Here is a 22981-nt window from a genome sequence, read left to right as displayed (position 1 = left end):
ACACATAGCATAAACAAAGGACATACACACAAAGTATGCATAAATACACACATACAGCATACTTACAAACACTAAATAAAATACTAAAGCAAATAACCCCCACATGCAATGGAGGGCACCCAGTTTCCATATACCCAGTCCTCCCCCTTTCCACGGCAGCTACCAAGACGTAGTGCTCGCTGGACCAGCATACATTAATGGTGCCCACACATTTCTCCCCCCTGTCCATGCCCCTGCAGCCCACAACAACGGACACAAACCTGTAGAATCAGCCTGTCACGCCTTCATAGCAGGTTAATCTCCGTCTCTCAGGCAGCCTCATGTCCTGGAGACAGAGGGCCTTTTTCTAGTTCACTCTTTCTGACAAATTCCTTCTTAGATGGGCAAAACCATGTGAACTGCAGGTGGGGCAGATGTAACTTGTGCAGAGAGAGTTAGATTCACTTCAAAGTGAGATCTATATTGCAGTGTAAAATTAATGCAGCCATTATTTACCCTGCACAGAAACAAAATAACTCACCAAAATCTAATTCTCTCTGCACATGTTATATCTGCCCCACCCGCAGTGCACATGGTTTTGTCCATCTAAGAAGGATTATGTCAGAAAGAGTGAACCAAAATACCCCCAGAGAGAGGAGCTTCCTGACAGCCGAGGAGCTCAGCTGTGCACTGCAGCGTCACCTACAGGCAGCTCAACAGTATATATATACCCAGCTTCCTTTCAGCAGAGCAGAGCTTTGAGAGTGCCGTGATGCTGCTGCGCCAGCTCCCCCCGCGACGCCTGGGGCTGTCTACCCCCATCTACGCCACTGCCTCCAACCCTCCAACTAGTTGGTTGGATGGATTAAAAATCTGGTACTGGATGGGAGCAAATGACAAAGAGCAATTTGCTCACAAACCCAGTAAAATGGACAAAAACATTCAGTAAATCAAACAGATACAAGTACATTACTTTGTCTGATCAACAGGTTTTGTCCGTTTCAGGATTTTCGGAGAAAATTACTTAATTACAAATAAATTTGTACCAGACTTTTATTCCATCCAACCAACTAGTTGGATGTAAGTTGGTCTGATGTGTGGCCAGCATAAGGCGGTCATGCATTTTTAACACATGTTAAAGATGCAATCAACAATACATGTCGACATACTGTAGACAAGGTATTAGGCAACCACATATACTCACATGTCATAATTCAGAAGCCATACTTCACCCTTCATGAATCCCTATATTTGACACTATTGTATTTGTTGGTAAAAAAAAACCATAGTGGATGTTAATGCATGCAATAGGACCTGACGACACGCGCATACCCTACAACATGACCCATTCCATTAGGTACAAAATGCTCTGTTCCTGGACTTCCTTGCCAGTGGCAGTTACAGAGGTGGGGCTGCAGCACAGTCCAAAATTTAAAGAGGGGGGTCACATCAACTGCCAGTGAGTCCAGGACAGTGATGTTTGGAGTGGCATTAGGTTTGGCTCCACTATTTGAATATTGGACTTTGCTGCAGCCCCACCTCTGAAACTGCCACTGGTAAGGAAGTCCAGAAACAGAGCATTTTGTACCTAATGGAATGGGTCATGTTGTAGGGTATGCACGCGTCATCTATAAATTACCAAAACAACTGCATGCATACCCTCCAACATGACCCATTCCATTCGGTACACAATGCTCTGTTCCTGAACGTCCCTGGTAATGTATGATTGCCAGCACCTGTGTTGAAACACCCTTCTCTTCAATTACCTAGTTTCACACAGGTGCTGGCAATCAAACATTACCAGGGACGTCCAGGAACAGAGCATTGTGTACCGAATGGAAAGGGTCATGTTGGAGGGTATGCTGCATGTAAACCTTTTGACTCTGTCTTTGGACCATATCAAAATCATGTTTGGGGCAAAGGACATGTGGAGGTTTAAAAAAGGTTGACATTGACCCATGCTGACATTTAGTCGGCAAAGCAATTAATGTCCACCATGGTGTTGAATATGTAACCACAGTTTAATGTGTTAAGTATGGGTTATTGTTTGTCAATGTGTGGATTATATTTTTGTTTGCACATTTTCAGCACTTACAGCAAACGGTAGGCTAAATGACATTTATACTTACAAATTACTTAAATTACTGTCTAAACACATTAGCACATGGTTGCCTACCTGACCCTCTCCTTCAGGGAGAAAATGCTCTGTTCCTGGACTTGGTCCCTGGTAATGTATGATTGCCATCACCTGTGGTGAAACACCTTTCTTATCAATTACCTAGCTCCCAACCAGTGATGGTAATCATACATTACCAGATAAGTGCAAGAACAGAGCATTTTCTCCCTGAAGGAGAGGGTCAGGTAGGCAAGTATGCATTAGCAGTTGTTGTGTCTAGTGTAAGCACACCATCATGGTTGGTTTGCTTGACGACTGTGACAGTTGACACATGTCGACTTGTGATTAACATTGTGCTAACAGATTGTGTGATGGTAGAGAAGACCCATTTAAAACGCTGCTGCAAGTGTGTTTTTTTTTTTTATAACTGACAGATATATGTGGGTTGGGAGAGTGTATAGGTTTAAAATGTTTCACACAGGTCATTATACAGATTTGGTAGTCATGTTTCCAAATGAAAGTGTCCACATGCACAGAGCAACAGTTTGTAAAGCAATTGAGATGAAGGGCTGACATATATGCACACATCTATATTACATATGAAGCAGATGTATGTGTAAACTAAAAAGTGTGCTTACCATGGGCCTACATTTAGGCCCTTATTCAGATCTGATCGCAGTACAAATTTGGTCTCTAAATGGGCAAAACCATGTGCAATGCAGGTGGGACAGACGTAATGTAATATCCTGGAACTTTGTTTGAATATTCTTATACCTTCTGTTCTTTCTTACCGGTAAGTATCTTTTCTTTTTCAGGTTCGATTGAAGATGACACAGGAATTTCCAATAAGTTATAAGATTTCAACAATTTATTGCAGAGATGACAAATATATGTATATATTCACAAACAAATATCACATTAATAGATCACAGAACTGCAGACACCAATGGTTTATTGAACTGGAACGGTAGCTGGTGACTGCAATTCGATTACATCGTCCCACACCAAGGATCCTAAAGCTGAAACGTTAGACAACCCTACCTTCTGATTCTAAAACCAATAAAGTAACTGTTACTTTTCACAAAACAAGTACATATTGCATACAATGGCCAATTACTGTAATACCTGTAAATGATTATTGCGCAATAATGTATTATATAACAAGTGTACACTAGTCTCTGTCTAAAAAAAATAAGCGCTTTTAGTTTATACTAGTTTCCTCTCCTGGAGTTGTATAGTTCCTCCCTGGAAATAGATCCGCACTGTGTATTTGTAATCCGATAGGATTGGCTAGTTGAAAGATAAATATCCTTTAAGTGTTCTCACAGCTGATGGCTGCGTAGTGCTAACACAATGATGAATTAATTCTCGCTGCCACCTGAAATAGTACTGTATCCAGTCACAGTCTCCAAATTAACTTCAACTTTCAAATTACTGAAGGAAATGTTTTCCTAGCTCAGTGGAGATGTTGGGCAGTTTTACTCCAATTTATTTATTTTCTTTGTTGCACAAAGGACAATGTGATCTTTGCGGGAAGGAGTTAACTTGGCCGACAGAGGGGCAATAAATTAATATGTCTCTGCTTTCCCCCTTCTCTGTAAAATAAACTGACTAAATAAAGTAAAGTATAGCTCAGTTGTTCTTTCTCTCTCACTCTCTTCTCTGTTTATTTCACTTTTCTGTCAGGAAGCTACAAGTACTCAGCTGCACTACGTGTAATGCTGAAGGATGATAACTCTAGAAGCTGTGAATTGAGCTGTTACTTCGGTTTTACTGAGATGAGGCTGGATCAAAGTGCACACATAGAGTATAATACCATCACTTCCTCAATATAAATGCGGTGGATTGGAGTTCAGACAGTCACTGACAATTGCACTTGAACTGTGGCTGACAGCTGTGCACATAATGTAATCCTCTCCTTAATGTCACTAGTGAAACTGACATCAGGATGCTTATCTAAAATAAAGCTGTAGTCTCTCTCCCAGCAGCTATACTGTTCTCTTCTTTATTTGTTAAAGCTGCACTGATGCACACTGTATCTATATTTCTGGCAGTGTATGTCTCTAGCTTGAACTGCTGACACTTGCTGGGGGATCCACCAGGCTATTGAGTATAAGCTGTTATCTAGACTTAGTTAAGCTTCTATGGACATGATATTGCGGGCTGCACTGGGAAGGTAGCTAGACTGCCTGAGGGCATTATGCTGGATGCCTCTGTCTCTGACTGCACTGAGCTGGATGTATGGTGGGGCTGGCTTAGGTTTTCTGCTGGGAAGCTGGGCAGGAGTTACATTGCCTGTGGGCTGAGTAGAATCTGCATAGGCCTGCCTTGGTGTAGGCGGGTAGTCACTCACCACTCCCCTCTTCTACTGCAGGGCCGTCCGATCTCTCCCTCAGTTGCCGCCCAGCGATGACGCGGCCCGCCTTCTCCCCGGGTCTCCGGCTGCTCACTGCCAATCACCATTCATTTACTTCAGTCTGCGACTCGAGAGGCCGCCCTCGCCTGACGTCGCGGCCTCCTGCATCACCGCTATGGCGCCGCCTCTCTTCTGATGCTGCCCACCTCCGGAAGCCTCTGATGGAACTCCAGACCAGTGCGCCCCGGAGCTTTCACCGCCTGTCGTTACCCGGCACCTGATCCACCGAGACAGCGAGTTGCAGATCTGGTAAGTCTCTCAGATACTCCCAGCCGCGCTGTCCGTCCTTCCTGCTGCGCAGCTCTGCTCAGTCTTTCTCTCCTCAGAAATCCCTCTCCGTGCACCGCGGCTCCCCTTTTATAACAGCTGTTTGAGCGGGTAGAACAGGGGGCTCGCGCTGGTCGCGAGCTCCCCAACTTTATTTATATTTCTAGTGTCCACTAATTCGGGGAACAAACTCTCCCCTCCTACGTAGAACCGTTAAAACAGTCCAGTTAACTATATCACGGGCAGGCTGCCCGGGGCAGTCCACAGTAATGCCTAGAAGGGGTGTTCTGCATTGCTTTCTATGAACGTGTCCATTATCCACGTATAACTTTACATTAAAGTCTATGCTGCCCTCTAGGAGGGTATTTATAAGTCCACCTATGAATGTCCTTCATGGGGATGGTACACAGCAACAGTTTCTTATAATAAGACTACACCATATGCCCACAATGTGTTAATATTATCTCACACACATTCTCATTAATACAGGATATTACAGTAACGTGTGCAGAGAGAGTTAAATTTGGGTGGGGTGTGTTGAAACTGAAACTAAATTGCTGTGTAAAAATAATGCAGCAAGTATTTACCCTGCACAGAAACAAAATAACTTCCCCAAATCTAACTCTCTATACATGTTCCATCTGCCCCACCTGCAGTGAACATGGTTTTGCCCATTTTGAGAACAAATTTGTACTGCAATCATATCTGAATAAGGGCCTTAAGTACATGTGGTTAGTTAATTGGTTAATGACAAAAACTTGTATGGTGCATGGGTGAGTAATGTGTGCAGGTGCATATATTTTAGCAATTGAGCGTATTGATTGCTGCTGCAAGCATTGGTCCGCTTAGTTGCAGCTAGACGAGACCTGTGTACACACGGAGCAATATGATCGCTGGCAATATATTGCTCAGTGTCCCTGTTTTCATCAGCGACCAGAGATGGTCCCTGATGAAGATGACACACTGCCGGGAGAAGAGGCAGGGGAAGTCACCGGTCGGAGGAGCATGCTCCTCCGACCAGCGACTATTCGGGAGCTGTAAATGGGAGCGCGCACACTCCAATCACTGGCAATATGGTCGCTCGGATTTTTGCCATGTGTACGCACCTTTAGATTTGCAAAGGTTTTTTATTCCCACCACTGCTAGTATACATGCAGTTTTGCGAAGCCACCACCCCACCACTTTTTGTCAAATCCCTTTGTGTATGCCCATTTTCGCAGTGGTGTGAGGTTGTGCCCAGAGAAACACCCACAACACGCCTTGATTTCGGACGACGCTTGCAAGCATTTTTATTTCCGCAATGGTACAAGCTTGGACGTCTGAACAAGGTGGCACATGCGCAGTGTGCTAAAAATCATGTTCTGTGTGAAATCGCGTCTGAGCATGTCAATTAGAATAAGGTCCTTTGTTCTGTCTGTATAGAACAATGTCATTATTTTTATCTGAAGGTAAATACTTTATAATGGCATTTTTGGTGTATTGTTTTGTCTGTATATTAAATGTCTGTATTTTTATTAGGGATGTGCACCGGCCACTTTTCGGGTTTTGGGTTCTGATTACCTTGAGGTTTTGGATTCTAATGGGTTTTGGCAAAACACCTCCTAAGTGTTTTGTGTTTTGATTTTTGAGGTTTTGGGTTCTGAGTTTTTTGTTAAAAAAGCATAAAAAACGCCTACGCTATATTAACCTCAATAACATTAATTTCCACTCATTTACAGACTATTCTGAACACCTCACACCTCACACCTCACAATGGGGTTTATTCTAGTTCATTCTTTCTGACAAAATCCTTCTTAGATGGACAAAACCATGTGCACTGCAGGGGGGCAGATGTAACATGTGCAGAGAGAATTAGATTTGGGTGAGTTATTTTGTTTCTGTGCAGGGAAAATACTGACAGCATGATTTTACACTTCAATATAGATCTCACTTTGAAGAAAAAACCCACCCAAATCTAATTCTCTCTGCACAAGTTACATCTGCCCCACCCGCAGTGCACATGGTTTTGTCCATCTAAGAAGGATTTTGTCAGAAAGAATGGACTAGAATAACCCCCAATATTGTTTTTAGGGCAAAAGGTTGCACCGAGGTAGCTGGATACTGTAACTATGCTAAGCCACACAAGTGTGCGGCACAAACACGTGGCTCATGTAAGAGTGGCACTGCAGCGGTAGATACGCCAGTACTAGGCACCAGACCGGTAGATACGGCAGTATTAGGCAGTGGGACCCAGACCAGACAGGTAGATACGGCAGTATTAGGCAGTGAGCCCCAGACCAGACGGTAGATACGGCAGTACTAGGCACAAGACAGGTAGATATGTCAGTAATACTAGTATTGTGCACCAGCAGAATTTATAATAATTCATTTTATTATTAGGTACTGCTTGGCAGTGGCACTCAGTGGCACACGTCAGTGCACCAGCAGCATGGAATTATTTTTTACAGTCCCACACAGCACAAGTATTATTTTTTAATTATGTATGTACTAGGTAGGTAAACTAGGTAGGCAGTAGCACTGCCAGTGGCAACAGTGGACTGAGTAACTAAATAATACTGGCAGATTCAGTGCAGGCAGCACCAGTGAACTAATATAAATATATATATATATATATATATATATATATATATATATATATATATATATATATATATATATATATATATATATATATATATATATATATATATATATATTACATACCTCCCAACAGTCCTGATTTCAACTGGACAGTCCCGATTATCAAGGGCTGTCCTTTCCGTGGCCGGCAGTGTCCCGCGGTGAGGGGGGGCTGTTGGGAGTCCCCCCTGTCGGCTGCTAAGCAGCGGGGAATAAACGCTGTGCGCATGCACACAGCATCTATTCCTGCAGCCAGGGGGCTGGGGGCATGGCTAGAGGCTCACAGAGCCTCTGGGTCATACCCCCATAATGTCAAAATAGGGGCATGGCCTCGCGGGAGAGCCACGAGTATAGGCCGCGCCCCCGAAATTAGGCCACGCCCTGAAAATTCCAACGCGCCTACGGCACGCAGCAACTGCGTCCCGCCTCCAGCTCAGCTGGGAGGTATGATAATATAATTAATTAATTATTAATATAATATATAATATTACAGCACAGAACCAGAGGTAGGCCACAGCACAGAGGAGACAGTAGTACTACAGGTACACAGTTAGACTGTCCTCCTTGCTAGGGAGAGCCCACTCTAAGCAGAGAGGAGAACAGAGTACACAGCAGCACTGAGGGAGACAGCCCCAGCGAATAAAATAATTAATTACAGCACACCTGAGGTAGACCGCACAGGCCACAGCACAGAGGAGACAGTAGTACTACAAGTACACAGTTAGACTACACAGCAGCACTGAGAGACAGCCCCAGCGAATAAAACATATTGCGTTTAAGGTCAAGCTCAAGTTTAAGCCCCAGCAGCAGCACCAACACACCCTCTCCCAACCCACTACTAGACTGGAGTGAAGATGGCGGGCGCAGCAGCCGCTATTTAAAGCCTTGCGAAATCCGGCGCCGGGAGATGACGTTCTGACCACGCGGACGGGCCGGAGTCAGGCGGGAATCTCCAATCGCTGCTCGGAACCGAGCTCGGAATGATGACGTCCGTGAGGGCTCGGATCTCTGGAATCCGAGTCTGCACATCTCTAATTTTTATGTGAAGGTATAGGAATTGTATAATGGTACTGTTAGTGTATTGTTTTGTCTGTATATTTATTTTTATTTATTAACAGTTTCTTATATAGCGCATACATATTCTGCTGCAGCGTTTTACAGAGTACAGTTGAACACTCACATCAGTCCCTGCCCCAGTGGAGTTTACAATCTATATTTCCTACCACATGTACACACAGATATTATAGGGTTCATTTGTTGGGAGCCAATTAGCCTACCAGTATATTTTTGGATTGTGGGAGGAAACCGGAGTACCCGGAGGAAACCCACACAAGTACGGGGAGAATATACAATCTCTGCAGAGTTAGAGACATGGTGGGAATTGAACCCATGACCTCAGTGCTGTGAGGAAGTAATGCTAACCATTACACCATCCGTACTGCCCAACCTTTAATGTGGAATTTTAAAAATGCGAAGTATAAAAGACACACAACAGATAAGTGGGAAAAACACAATGGGGATGTGATTAAAAATAACTGACGTTGGTGTTCAATTGTTCTTATTTATTTCAGTTAGAAAAAAATCACTCCTATTGCCACATCTATTATATATTCATTGTGTGGGTTTTATTTATAATGTGTAAAAAGAAAAGGAAGTAGACTGTGCTGGTATCCAATAATTAGCTAAATTAATACTTAGACATTTCAAGTACCTCTAAAATGGTTTTTAATCTTTAAAAATTAAAATTGTAAACAATATAAACTTCACATTATTATAGATCAGATATTGGCCATTGAAAAACCTTAAAAATAAGGGAAGGGGGAGGGGAAAGAAAATGTCAAGTTTCTGACTGAACTGATGGATATTGTAAGTCCATACGGTACCGTATTTTTGGTGGAACAAATGGATATTTAGAGCTCTGTATATGCAGATCTGGTGTCCTTGTTCTTGGATATCCTCACTTGATATTTGCGAGACTGGGACGTGAGCAATAGAACCCCGCTGGCAGTTCCGTGTTGGGGATCCAAGTTCCTCCTGTGTGTATTTGCCAGGAATGAATTAGGGCAGGGTTGCCGACTTTAAGATTCTCCTCTCCGGGAGAAGCCCGGAGAGGAGAGTTTCAGCAGCCGCTCAGGGGGCGGGGCTTACGAGTGACATCACTAAAGCAGGGAATTCACGGATCTCCGTGAAGGGGGCGGGGCTAAAATGACGGGATTGTGCCGTTTTAGCTCTGCCCCCTCCTCTGAGACCCGAGGATTGCGGCATTTTAATGCCGCGATCCGGGGGACAGCGGGGGTCCCCCCTGAATCCGGGAGGGTTGCCCACCCTTCTGGGGGGCCGGGAGGGGGTCCCGATTTTCGGGAGACTCCCGGAAATTCCGGGAGGGTCGGCAACCCTGAATTAGGGGTTGCCTCTGGGTGATGGTGCGGCCCAGGATGGTGTCCACAATGAAGCAGTTCTTCAGAGGATTGGAGTAGGAACACCCTGCTGTATTTCATGACTTGTAAATCAGTCAGTCAGTAAAAAACCACCAACGCGTTTCAGTCCACTAGCGAGCTTTTTCAAGGTGTACTGGGTCTCTAACCTTGGTGGGATATACCTTCATAGGGGTAATTGGTGGGAGGGTACTTGGGAAAGTTAATTACATAATTAAGAAAATTACAATATAAAACATTGGTTAAAAAACGTAGATCTATGAGCAGGAGACCTAAACACTTTATTATAATAAAATGCAGTGAAAACGAGTATTGCAAAGAGCTTTAATAAACATTTATATTTAGATAATAGCTGAATTGCACTTTCAGATATCAGGAAGTGACGTGTTTCCGGTATTTGGAACACATGGCACTTCCGGTTTCTATGGTGACGGAGCGCAAGCTACCTTAGTGTGGCTGCGCTTTCATCTTTTTAGCAGTAGAAAGCGGTGATATGTCTTGCATATCTGTATAGTTTGTAGGCACCTTACTGGAGCCCGTTTTTTTAGAAGTACATCCTCTCATTATTATTTTATGAGAGAGGTATAGCAGCTAGGAAGGATAGCGGTGGCCATCTTGGATAGTGGCAAGAAGGTTTATCATATACATTTGTTGCCTGATTTACAAGGAGAATTTCCCACAATAGAGAAAAAGATGTTTATAATATTCATACAGACAATTTATGTCCATATTAGAATTGTTTACAGGCTTGGTGCAATTCATTGCGGTAATACATATAGAACATATAGAACAACACATTATATGGTTAATAGGAGGAATCATAGGGATGGCGGTGGCCATCTTAGATAGGGGCAGATATTTATCGTAAGCAGAGTATCATAACCATTAGAGATGTGCGGGCTCGGATTTCAGAGATCCGAGCCCCCACGGACGTCATCATTCCGAGCCCGATTCCGAGCAGCGCTCGGAGATTAGCTGCCTGACTCCGGCCCGTCCGCGTGGTCAGAACGTCCCAATCAGGAGCTGACAACGTCACAGCATATCCTGCGGCGTGCGTTCCACTTCATTCTGGGGCGCGTTCCATCCATTTTCCCGCCAATTTACCTCACTTCATCATTGGTGCGCGCTATGCGTTCCAGCGCCCACCAGTGAGAGAGTCGTACTTCCGGCTCCCTGCGTGTCAGCGGGACTTCCTGGACTTTCCACGGACCTACGATAGCCGGGATTCACCGGCCCCTCCCTGATCATATAGAATCTTATACCTAGTATATGCACAGGAGGGTTTATTTTTACCCGCATATACCATCTTTCAGCGCCTATCTCTAAGGTCTGTGACCGGATGTTAGGAACGGGTTCCCATGGCGACGGACATAATACATCATGTGGACATTATTTTAGCATTCTAAATACGTGTAATTTTAAATGTTTTACTAATTGTTGTTCTTATATCAGTATACATCAGCATTGATATATATATTTTGAGCGGAATTTAGGAAAAATAGAGTATATTGAAAAACCGAATATGTCATTTCCGGCTTCCGTCTCATTGGCTGTTCATCACATAAATGCAGGCTTCTCACTCTGCTCTGACACATCTTGATAAAGGTCATCCTGACCGAAACGCGTAGATCCTGTCAGAGGAGAGTGAACAGCAACACCTTTGGATGTATGTATTGTTTTTATTCAAGTTTTATATTTTGTCTTCTTTTGTTTTTGGACATTTTTTGGACTTTTTTTGGGGAATTTCTGTCCCCATTTTATCTATGGGATCTATGTAAAAGACTTTTTGTATGGATTAAAAAACTCTGGTAGAATACCATTTTATCAAAAATTGGTCCCCTGGCTTTCTTTGGTGGAAATTACCCAGCAGAATTAAAAAAGAAAACGCTACGGGCTTTCTGCCCCCTATTAAAAGGGGTGAGTAAGGTACACCTTCCCCAGGATGGGCCTTAAGCATTGTGTTTATTGAAAAAACCAACTGTTGCACTGAGATATATATTTTCTATATTCTATGTTTTCCGGGGACTGGAGTTATCAGAATCTGCTTGAGACACTTTTTGATGTCACTCAATCACATTTAAGGAGAAAAACATATATAAAGAAACCTTAATAGGCTTGAAAACCACAGTTGACATCGTGAGTAGGGGTACGCCCTTTTTCTTTCAACATAAAAGAAACCTTTATATATGTTCTTCAGCCATTTCACATGTAAGTGAGGTACGCTGTCAAAACATACCTTTTTTGTCTAGCTGCCCACTCTTTCAATTATACAAGGTCACATTACAGTTCCAGACACTGTTCTTTTTCCTTTTTTCGGAGCACGTGCAAGTTTATCCTGTCACTTATGCACATGAGGAAAACATTCACCGATGTTCAGAAGTTGATTCTCCCGAGGCTATACCAAAAGAAACCTTGATAAGAGAAGTACCATCATAACCCAACGTGAGTTTCGATACGCCCCGTGGAATCAAATTCGCTTTGCATATTGATGACACCACCCGACAGGGGGTTTATATTAAGAGACACTCACACCAATATTAAATTGTTATTTTTGTTTATTTTTATGTTTCACGTCTCATCATGGTCTGTTAACCAACATCCGGCTTGAGAGAAAATCCGCCTTGAAAAGGGAGGAACTCAAACTTATACTTCCAAGTATCTCTAGTTTTGCGCCTTTTTTATCTGTATCCCAATTTCTTCCAAAAGTAGTAGCGGTGGCCATTTTAAATAAGGGAAAAGGCTGATCCTGTATAATCATTATTTCATTTGCAAAAAATGTTTTCATAGTTACGAAACATAACATAAAGAGAGACAGACATTTTATATCCATATTGAGACAATTTTGTATAGAGAAAATGTTATCATAATAACCATAGTACACAGTAGTAGTGGATAATTGAATAAATAAGAAAATAAGACGGAAATAGAATGAAATAGAATGATGAAGAAACATTGAAAGAAATACATATGTACATATGCCCATATCTAATTACAGATTTTAGGAACATTCTAATAACTTGTATGACATTGATCATCTCTTGGTGTATACGGTATACATAAATTAGTAATACCTCTTATTTATCAATAGTGATGAGACCTATTCGATCCCTCATAAAGGTTTTTTTGTTTTTTTTATTAAAATTTTATATTATATACAATTTATTGTTATTAATAATAATATAAAGGCAGTAATAGGAAATGGGAAGAAGAGAATGACAATAGTCGGGGGTTTACATATATAAGGAAATGTTCAAGCTGTATATGTGGATATGCTTCTTTCAAATAATTACATTAAGTTCCACTGCTTCATTTAAACCGTCGGGGTAGATCGTTTGCATCCGAAATATCCAATAGACTTCTTGTTTGCACAATTGTCCGAAAAGATCTCCCCCGCGGGTGGTTCTTTTAATGTGTTCTAACCCCAAAAGTTGTAAACCCATCAATGTAGCGGCCATAGAGGACCCGATTCGCGCCATATTCTGGTCCTCTATGGCCGCTACATTGATGATTTGTTTATTATTTGGGATGGGGAGCACTCACAAATATTAGATTTTGTCCACCATTTAAACACCAATGATTTTAATTTACAGTTCACTCATCACACCCATTTAAACAAAATCTTTTTTTTGGATCCATCCCTCGAAATAGTTGAAAACCGTATCGTTACCTCAAATTATGCAAAAGAAGTAGGCTCTAATTCCTACCTTCATTTTAATAGTTCACACTATTTACCTTGGAAAAATGGCATACCTAAAGGACAGTTATTGAGACTATACAGGAACTATACACAAAAAGAAGCATTTGAAACACAAGCGGCTGAAATGCTTACTATCTTTGAACAAAGAGGTTACCCCCCCCCAAAAAATTCTACAAAGAGCATATGAAGATGTAATAGCTAAAGATAGAGACTCATTACTTAAACCTAAACAGAAATATGAAAATATTGAGAAAGAAAAGAAAAACCTAGAAATTACATATATCTCAAAATACAACAGTCATTCAACACAAATTAAAAAAAAAAAACAGGAAAAAATTACAACATCCTCCGCCAAGATAATCTACTGGCAGGTATCATTCCAAATAAACCACATTTTGTCTTAAAAAAAAACAGAACCCTAAAACATCTATTAGCACCTAGTATGCTAAAAACAATAGCTCCATCAGTATCTGAAAAATCGCCTTTAATGTGGATGGGCACTAAACCTAAGGGTTTCGTCCGATGCGGTGCCAACAAATGCACCACATGCACACATATTAAAATAAAATCAAACCCCACATTTGAAGACAAAGAGGGAAATAAGATAAGCATAGACAGCTTTATTAACTGTAATACAGAATATACCTGTTAAGATATACTTATTAAGCTGTCCATGTCAACTCAAATATATCGGCCGCACAACAAGAAAAATTAAAATCCGTTTCTTAGAGCACAGAAGAAACATCACTAAACATATATTAACCCATAGTGTCTCGAGACATTTTCATGAATTCCACTCAGGTGACCCCACGGGTTTACAACTTTTGGGGTTAGAACACATTAAAAGAACCACCCTCGGGGGAGATCGTTTCGGACAATTGTGCAAACAAGAAGTCTATTGGATGTTTTGGATGCAAACGATCTACCCCGATGGTTTAAATGAAGCAGTTGCAATTATTTGAAAGAAGCATATCCACATATGGATGGTGGTTTTTTACTGACTGACTGAATTTACAAGTCCTGAAAATACAGCAGAGTGTTCCTACTCCAATCCTCTGAAGAACTGCATCATTGTGGACACCATCCTGGGCCGCACCATCACCCCGAGGCAACCCCTAATTCATTCCTGGCAAATACACACAGGAGGAACTTGGATCCCCAACACGGAACTGCCAGCGGGGTTCTATTGCTCACGTCCCAGTCTCGCAAATATCAAGTGAGTATATCAAACAACAAGGACACCAGATCTGCATATACAGTGCTCTAAATATCCATTTGTTCCACCAAAAATACAGTACCGTATGGACGTACAATATCCATCAGTTCAGTCAGAAACTTGACATTTTCTTTCCCCTCCCCCTTCCCTTATTTTTAAGGTTTTTCAATGGCCAATATCTGACCTATAATAATGTGAAGTTTATATTGTTTACAATTTTAATTTTAAAGATTAAAAACCATTTTAGAGGTACTTTAAATGTCTAAGTATTAATTTAGCTAATTATTGGATACCAGCGCAGTCTACTTCCTTTTCTTTTTCCATATATTTCGGGGATTGACACTTTCCACAATTGTACTGCAGCTTGACAAAGCCACCCACACTTCTGCGCCTCCTACAGGTAACGAAGTTACCTACACTTTTTTTATTTATAGTGTGCCTACTTCCCAGTAGGTGTCACGATTGGTGGATTTGATGGTGTCATGCGGATTTCAGAAAGAGAGGCGTGACCAGCAGGAGATGGGTTAAAATGAGCAGGTTTAATGAATGAACTAATACAAAGAATAATATAACCAGGATCAATACTTCTTTGAGTGGACAAAATAATTAGATGCAAGTCTCTGATAAATAGCAAGATAACAAAGATGGCAGTCCTTTGCAAGATTACAAGATAAACAAGATGGCAGTCCTTGCATAAACAATGTAATTCGTGCAGGTAATTCTTAAAGGACAAGGCAATGTTCAGGATTGAGTTTAAAGTAGGAGAAGAATTCCTGAAGATTGGATGAATGAAGATTGGATGATTGGAGATTGGATGGGATGGGATCAGAGGCCAGCAGGAACAACCAGCTGGAGAGGGCAGTGCACAGGCACTAGAATTGCCAGTACTTCCCCTTGCTTGCAGGCTGAGGAAACAAGTTGTACTGACTCAGATTGCCTTAGGCAGATCCCCTTTATACCAAGGGAAAGACTACCATAGGCTGACTGGACAGAATAGGAGGAGAAGACCTGACCTGGCCAATTACTGCTTTTGCCCTCAAGCAAGGTGGCGGCACCGTACTCCGGCGCCGGCCTCCTGACAGCAAGACTGCCGCGCCTCTGTTTGAATCCATGCTTGCCACTCACAGCTGCACAACGCCACCACTGTCTACCCGACCAGGACCCCAGCGGACACACGCCAGCCGCCGGTGGGCACGGACAGGTGAGTACTGTGCTATGCCACGGCGGCGTGTGACAGTAGGTCTGTTATGAGACTGATTATTTAAAATAATCCCTCAGATTAAATTACATATATTATGCTGTCTGTATAGGTGTCCCATGAGCTATACAGAAGATTGTGTTTCACTTTTAATAATTAATACATTTCATGGATACTTTTGTCTCTGTGTATAGGCAGATAGGTAACAATTGTAACATACATCAACTAGAGCTCGATGTTTATCTCTCCTTATCACCCTCAGATTTATCTCTTGTTAAGGCTTAATACATCTTCCCCATTGTTCTGTGTGTACAGGTGATTTACCACCTGCCCGTACAGCTGCCACAGGAGCCGCCAGTGATTGACAGCATGCGTATGCCCATTTGTGATGTCCATCATACCTTACCAGATTTTTGTTCACACCAGACAGAATGGACAGATACATTTATAGGTGGTACCCTGCTTAATTTCACTTCCTCTACTCTCTTTCCCATACTTTATAGGGGTATTTTAGGGGGCATGTTTGATATATTTTACAAACACACACACACTTTTAATATAAAAAAACACAAATACTCAAGGGTCCAAAGGTATTTCAAATCTTCTTATTAGGGGGAGAACAATAATCAACTGATCGATCCATCTGGCTAATATTTGTTAATTATCAATGATCGTGTATTTGAGACTCACTAGATCACAGGTTCTCAAACTTTGGGCCTGATTCTGTAATACAATGGAGTTAAATAGATCAGTTTGTTGCGCATCCAGCAGCCCAACAGTAAGTATTCTTAAAGGTCCCTCAATAAACCTCCACCAACACCATACAAAACAAAATTGGAATACAACTTATCAGGCGCTTGGGATCTTTGAAGACACCAGGATTCCTCCTGAACAATGTGGCGTACAAAATAAAGAAAAACATATAACGGTGAAGTACGTTCTTTCAAAAAAACTTAATTTAAAAACTTTTAAAAACACACATTGACACATATAAATACAAAATTATAGTTTAAAAATTTATGAATTTTGCAATCCAGTAAGCACTCAAATGAGCAGTGCCTAAACAAATCCTTAGGCTGACAAAGACTGGAAATTACCGGGAAAATGGGAACTGCCAATCAAGCAGTCCCAAAAGAGCATGAATCCTGACCCACCACGGCACAACTGCTGGGCGTGGCGATTCTCCTGTTTCCCAGTCTCCTTCTTTACTTATGCACAGTTTCACCAACGCATTTCTTCCTATAGCAGGACTTTTTCAAGGTGTACTGCAATCTGTACATAAGCGCTTTATATACTTAGTCTCTTCCGGGTCTCTGCTGGACTTCTAATCAGAGCTAGAACTACCAGTCCCACAGTCCTCTCCTGTTCGCCGCGTCCGGCATCCAGGGTTTCCTTGGCAACTCCGTCTCTCTGACACAGCAGTGAGTTGGGTGCCTTGCTTAATTTCCGTCCGGGCGTATACATGCTTAAAGATTCCATGTACATGTAGTGTTTAGCGTGTCACTACGTTACTTCCGTGGATCTTGCTTTTGTGATTGTGTTGCTAGGTAACACCGGCCGTTCTCCTGTTTACATTCTGCAGTTACTTCGTCTTGTAATGATGTAATGCTTAAAAATACAACAATAAGATACAAAAGACACAGGTATATTTACAAAAAAACCGTAATCTCAAAGTCCGAGTTAAGACCACCGGGGATAAGAGTATTGAGATCATAAATCATTTGCATCTCTGCTTTAGCAAGTTGGTTCGCTAGATCCCTTTGCCTCCAATTTTCTGTAATTTGTCTTAATCCACAAAAGGACATTATTTCTGAAGTCTGACAATTATGTTTCAGTCTAAAGTGCTCAGATAGTGCATGGGTTGTGACACCTTTCTTTATATTCTAAGGTGCTCACTAATTCGTATTTACAACGGTCTGGACCTTCGTCCAATGTACCATAGGTTGCACTTGCAACCGATGGCATAAATTAGCTACTGCTGTTACAAGTTACAAAGTCCTTAATTTAAAAAAAATTGTGATTAATGGTGATTTCATTTATTTTGGAGGATCCCGCTGGAATTTCCCTACAACCAAAGCATAATCCACATCGGAAAAAATCTTTTGATTTTATTGTGGTCATTTGATTTTATTGGAGGAGCAGCACTCCTGACCAAGTTAGTTCTAATGGTGGGTGCTTTTTTGTAAATGCACTTTTGTCGCTCCGGTAGTACTGTAGTTTTCCTATAATGCAGGGCTGGGCAACACCGGCCCTCCAGATGTTAATGAACTACACATCCCAGGATGCTTTGCATTAGTTTTGCTAAGTGGCAATGCTGAAACTGATGCAAGGCATGCTGGGATGTGTAGTTCAACAACATCTGGAGGGCCGGTGTTGCCCAGCCCTGCTATAACGGGATCCTTTTGTAGTACTCCCCAATGTTTTTGGAGTGACCTTTCCAAAATCTTGGATTGGCTACTATATGTAGTGACAAAAGCCCACTCAAATTTAGATTTATCCTAATTTTGTGCCCTTTCTTATGGTTTTAGTAATCCTGTTCTAGTGATCATTCTAGCACCCGCTATCTTTGAAAACCCATGCAGTACCTCTTCCCTGCCTGGGGTGTCACTGTCTGTTGTAGTGCTTCTAGCTGTGTGATCTGTATATCAGCACTGATATGCAAACCAGACCTGTGCTAGAAACACCACAGCAGACAGCGACACCTCAGGCAGGGAAGAGGTACTGCATGGGTTTTCAAAGATAGCGGGTGCTAGAATGAACACTACTGTTCTATCTAGGTCAGCTACCTTGTTACGGTACTTGTGAGTTATCCGGGCGTCCGATTTTTAAATCGGGTCGGATCGGGACATCGCATCGCATCGCATGCGACCATCGGATGCGATGCGATGCGATGCGATGCGATGACCCGATTTTTCCATAGGAATCAATGTTAAAATGGACTGAGTCCATTTTAACATGGAATTCAATGGGAAAAAGGGGTCCTTTTCATACCCCTACTATCCAAGTGGGCATGGAGTTGGATATAAACCTGTGGCGAGCGTAGCGAGCCACCGAGCCCGAAGCGTGGCGAGCGTAGCGAGCCCCGCGAGGGGACACGGAATACCGTCCCCTCGCGGGGCTCGCTTCGCTCGCCACGCTTCGGGCTCGGTGGCTCGCTACGCTCGCCACAGGTTTATATCCAACTCCATGCCCACTTGGATAGTAGGGGTATGAAAAGGACCCCTTTTTCCCATTGAATTCCATGTTAAAATGGACTCAGTCCATTTTAACATTGATTCCTATGGAAAAATCGGGTCATCGCATCCGATGGTCGCATGCGATGCGATGCGATGCGATATCGCATCGCATCTGATTGTATGCCTTAACTTAAGGCATACAATCAAAAAATCGGACGCCCAGATAACTCACAAGTACCCTTGTTACTAATAATATTAATGTTCTCTTCCTCATATCCTGATGATTTGAATTTGTTTCCCATCACCACCGCCTGGTCTTTGTACATGTCAATTTTGGTACAATTTCTTCCTAAACATCTGAATTGTCCCTCAGAAATCGATTTAAGCCAGTTGGGGTGATGGCAGCTCGTGGCATGAATGTAGGCACTGGAATCAGTAGGTTTACTGTAATTCGTAGTTTGTAATTCATTATTCACAATATAAATAGATACGTCTAAAACAGGGGTGTCCAAACTTTTTGCAAAGAGGGCCAGATATGGTGATGTGAAAATGTATGGGGGCCGACCATTCAGCCTGACATTCTTTGAACCATTAATCACATCAGAATGGTCCTCCACTCTGCCCCCATTCACTATATGTCCCCCAGCATGCCCCCACTCACTGTATGTCCCCCAGCATGCCCCTTCACAGTATATTTCCCGCCTGACTCCCCTCTCTGTATTTCCCCCAGCCTGCCCCCATTCACTTTAGATTCCCCGCTCTGCCCCCATTCACTGTATGCCCCCACTCTGCCCCATTCAATGTATGTCCCCCAGCATGCCCCCATTCACTGTATTTCCTTAAGCGTGCCCCTTCTTCACTGTATGTCCACCAGCATGCCTCTCCTTCACTGTATGTCCCCCAGTGTGCCCCTCCTTCACTGTATGTCCCCCAGCGTGCCCCTCCTTAACTTTATGTCCACCAGCCTCTCCCCATTCACTGTATGTCCCTCAGCCTGCCCCCATTCACTGTATGTCCCCCACTCCGCCCCTTTCACTGTATATTCCCATAACTTCCCCTCCTTCGCTGTATGTACCCCATTCACTGTATGCCCCCCCACTCTGCCCCCATTGACTATGTCCCCCAGCCTGCCCACCCTTCTCTGAATGTACCACATACTGCCTCCCTCCACTGTATATTCCTCTGCAGGAGACCGATGCTTAGGCTCCTGCCGCCGCCCTTCTCCGCTCCCCATATTACGGGAGCAAGCTTCCCCTTTGCTGCTCCCCCCTCCCTGCACACTGCTGTCACTGTGATCGCGGCGGAGGGTGATATATAATTGCAGCAGCAGGAGTTGGACACATACTCATCTGAAAGACAAACACATCTGACAGTGGCAGCCGGAACCCCCTCACCAATGCAGACAGCAAGCCAGCAAGGTAAAAGCACGCTCGCCAGGGTCCCACCTCTAGAGTCCTGTGCTGTGCGTCCCACGTCAGCCTCCAGCCACCCGCTTCTGGCTGGAAGCAGCGGGCCGCTTGAAGTGACATCATGGGCCACAATTGGCCCCCGGGCCGGACTTTAGACATGCCTGGTCTAGAAAGTTAATTTTGGTAAAACTACTTTCAAACGTAAAATCAATGTTTGATTGATTTGTACTGACATAATTTTAAAAAGTGTTTAATAACTCCTCCCCCTTTCCATATAAAAATGACATCATCAATGTACCTTTTCCAGAGCACCAGGTTTCCCCCAAAGGGGCAGTAGCTCCAGATGGTATCTTCCTCCCACTGCCCCATGAAGATATTCACATAACTTGGGGCGAAACTGGTGCCCATGGTGGTACTGACGTTCTGCAGATAAAAATTGCAATTAAAAGAAAAATAATTATTCTCCAAAATAAAATGCACTCCTAAAAACTCCTGTAGCATTACATCAAGATCATTCTTAATAAATGCCCTTTTTAATGGGTCGATGCCCTTCTGGTGTTCTATTATAGTATAGAGCGATTTGACATCAGCAGTTGCCAGTATCAAACCTTCTTCCCAATTCACATTTACAAGAAATCCCAACACACCCCTAGTGTCTTTGAGATTGGATTTATTTTGAATGACCAGGGGTTGTAGAAAAAAATCAATATATTCCAGACTGGTGGTTACCGACCCAATCCCTGAAATAATCTGGGGGGGGGGGGGGTGTCTTTGTGGACCTTTGGGAGGACATAAAGGACCATGATGGAAGGTTCCTCATTAAGGAGGAACATATACTCTTTTTCAGATATGACCTCCTTATCCTTGTAGATTTTGAACAAGATTTTTACTTTATCCAAAATTTTGACCGTTTGGGTCATTTTGTATAGGTGTTACCATCCAAAAGTTGCCTGCAGACCTCTTTATCGTAATCTTCTTTTGTCATGATTACTACCGCCCCTTGTCTGTTGGTTTAATGACTAAATTTTCATTTTTCCCTTAGATCTTTTAATACAATTCGTTCTTTAGATGTCAAGTTGCATCTTTTCACTTTCGGGCCCACTCCTTTTATATCATACAAAACCAATTTCAAAAAGGTTTCCACAAAGTTACCTCTGGGTTGAAAATAGATTTCTGTTTGAAAGGAGTTTTTTCACCTTCTACCTGAGTATCCATTTTTTAAATGATAATTTTTTTTTTTTTTAACTTAACTTCTGTATGAATTTATTTAAATCCACAAACGTGTCAAATTTATTTAGGGGAAGAGACGGGGCATATTTAAGCCCTTTTTCCAAAACTGATATTTCGGCCACCTCTAGTTGATGTGGTTGAACATTTAACCCCCCCACTAATTCTTTATCTTTTTCATCTATTAATCTGGTCTTTTTCCTCCTTTCTCCTTTTTTTTCTGATTTAATTTCTTTAGAACCTCTCCCCTTTTACCCCTTCTGGTTATCATGGTTTGAATGATTCTTTCCTCCTGGATAAAAAAGTAGGAGAAGATGCATGTTCATCCCTTAACAATTCAAACCTATTTTTGTTCTCCCACCTTGATGGCTGGGATTCATAATTTCCCCCATATGGGTGTCTCTTATCCTCTATTTCTAGAGTTGGATTGATGTTCTTTTCTATCTATCCCTTTCGATACTCTCATCCCACCATAAATTCTGATCTGGGAACCTACAGTGGAAGTGTTTCCTTATTGGCGGGGTCTCATAATTTTCATTCCTTGATCTCACATTATTATAATTTGCACTATAGGTCCGTTTACGGGGAGGGATCCATTTTTTATTTTCATAATTATCACCTTTTATTTTTTTATTGTTATTTTTCTTTGTACTTTTGAGTGTGGGATTATTTATTTTGTCCACCTTCTTTCTCTCTTCTATTGCATTTGGTACATCATTCTCTATTATTCCTATCTCCTCTCTTCTCTTATCCCTGTTGAACTTTCTTACTTTACGTTCAATACTTTCTTACTTTACTTGTTTCCTAGCACGGCACCCAGATTTTCTAAGTAGTGAAATCGGAATGGGATCATTCGTCAGACTGCATTTAGGTCTACAGTCATTAGGTCGACCCCACTAGGTCGACTGGCAGGAAGGTCGACCTGACTTAAGGTTGACATGGGCCAAGGTCGACATGACTTAAGGTCGAATTTGCATAAAGGTCGACGTGAGGAAGGTCGACTGGTCATAAGGTCGACATGGGTTTTTCACTGTTTTTTTATCCGAATGTCGACACAGTCGACATGGACACAGTTGGCAATGAGAATCGGACCCTCGCATCGCTCGCTTCGCTCGCCATGCTTCGGGCAAGGTGCCTCGCTGCGCTCGGCACACTATTTTATTCTCCAGCCACGCCCTAGTGGATGGTAGGGCATGAAATACCGCCTGTCGGCACATGTCAGCTCA

At 42.5% G+C, this 22981-nt stretch overlaps 1 protein-coding gene across 2 annotated transcripts in view; it reads left to right on the top strand.

The window, feature by feature from the left end:
• The first annotated feature begins 2275 nt into the window (after positions 1–2275).
• Positions 2276–22981, top strand: part of LOC146045572 (3-galactosyl-N-acetylglucosaminide 4-alpha-L-fucosyltransferase FUT3-like) — a 378311-nt gene continuing 357605 nt past the window's right edge. The window contains exons 1-2 of one of the 2 annotated variants that reach the window (XR_014465476.1): positions 2276–2340; positions 2911–3127. The gene's annotated coding sequence lies outside the window, so the exon portion shown is untranslated. Of the gene's footprint in view, positions 2341–2910; positions 3128–22981 lie in introns of those variants that run through there. The other variant, XM_083164532.1, reaches the window with a different exon arrangement.

Source organism: Crinia signifera, chromosome 11 (genome assembly GCF_055691185.1).
Source record: "Crinia signifera chromosome 11, ASM5569118v1, whole genome shotgun sequence".
Classification (NCBI taxonomy): domain Eukaryota; kingdom Metazoa; phylum Chordata; class Amphibia; order Anura; family Myobatrachidae; genus Crinia; species Crinia signifera.
The sequence above is the reverse complement of the archived record's forward strand: the minus strand, read 5'-3'. Positions and strand labels throughout refer to the sequence as shown.